Genomic DNA, 947 nt, shown 5'->3' with positions numbered 1-947 from the left:
CTGGCATATTCCTCTGATAGCCTACATTACTTTTTACATCGGGGAAAAATGCTTAGTGTTTAAGATAAATGTAGATAATTTAATTGAATGTATTTTACATTAATATAAACATTAAGCTTTTTCCATACCTAAAATGACATTATAACACAAATAGTTAAATATTTATAAAATTTTAAAATATGCTGTTTTCTATAAAATAACCTCCATAATAGAGATGGTAAAATTGACCACATGATGAAGAAGATGACTTATACAGACACAAACTTACAAAATGACAGTTGTTTAGCTGCTTTTTAAAGTTAAAACACTGAATAAGCCTTTTAGGTGTGACTATGTCCCCATTTGAAACTATGCAGAAAACTGAAAGAATTAATTTAGAAAATAATTTAGGGGAAAAAATATATTTAAAAGCTTTAAGGAAGCATATAAAGGGCCTAAATATTTATCCTTTTGTAATGGAAATAATGGCAAGTAAAAGAAAGATGATCATATTGATTTGATGTGTGTAGCTGTGCCGTGATCTTGAGTGATGCAGCAGCTAACAGAGTCACCTACTCCTGCTCTGATCGAGAGGGACGCTACATAAACGTCTTCTATGATGATTGGTGGAAGCTCCTCTCCGTGTGTGAGATGGAAGTATACGAGACAGGTGATCACACTTAACTCCAACAAGCCATTCACTGGTTTGTATGTCTCTGAGAGTTCAAGACTCATAATCATGAAACGTGAAAAACGTGGCTTCGTGCATTAAAGCAGTGATAGGCCTATTAATAGACACCTGTCCACGTCTGCTTGTCTGTGCAAAGTCAAATTTCATTTTACTTTTCGTAAACGATAATAACAAATTAAATATAATTATTGTGTTTCCAAGATTCTTCTAGACGATCGTTTATGAAGATAGTGTTTAGCTCCACCGCTAATCTGACCGACCTGACAATAACAGACAA

Source organism: Sinocyclocheilus grahami, unplaced genomic scaffold (genome assembly GCF_001515645.1).
Source record: "Sinocyclocheilus grahami isolate Dianchi unplaced genomic scaffold, SAMN03320097.WGS_v1.1 scaffold1723.1, whole genome shotgun sequence".
Classification (NCBI taxonomy): Eukaryota; Metazoa; Chordata; class Actinopteri; order Cypriniformes; family Cyprinidae; genus Sinocyclocheilus; species Sinocyclocheilus grahami.
The sequence above is the reverse complement of the archived record's forward strand: the minus strand, read 5'-3'. Positions refer to the sequence as shown.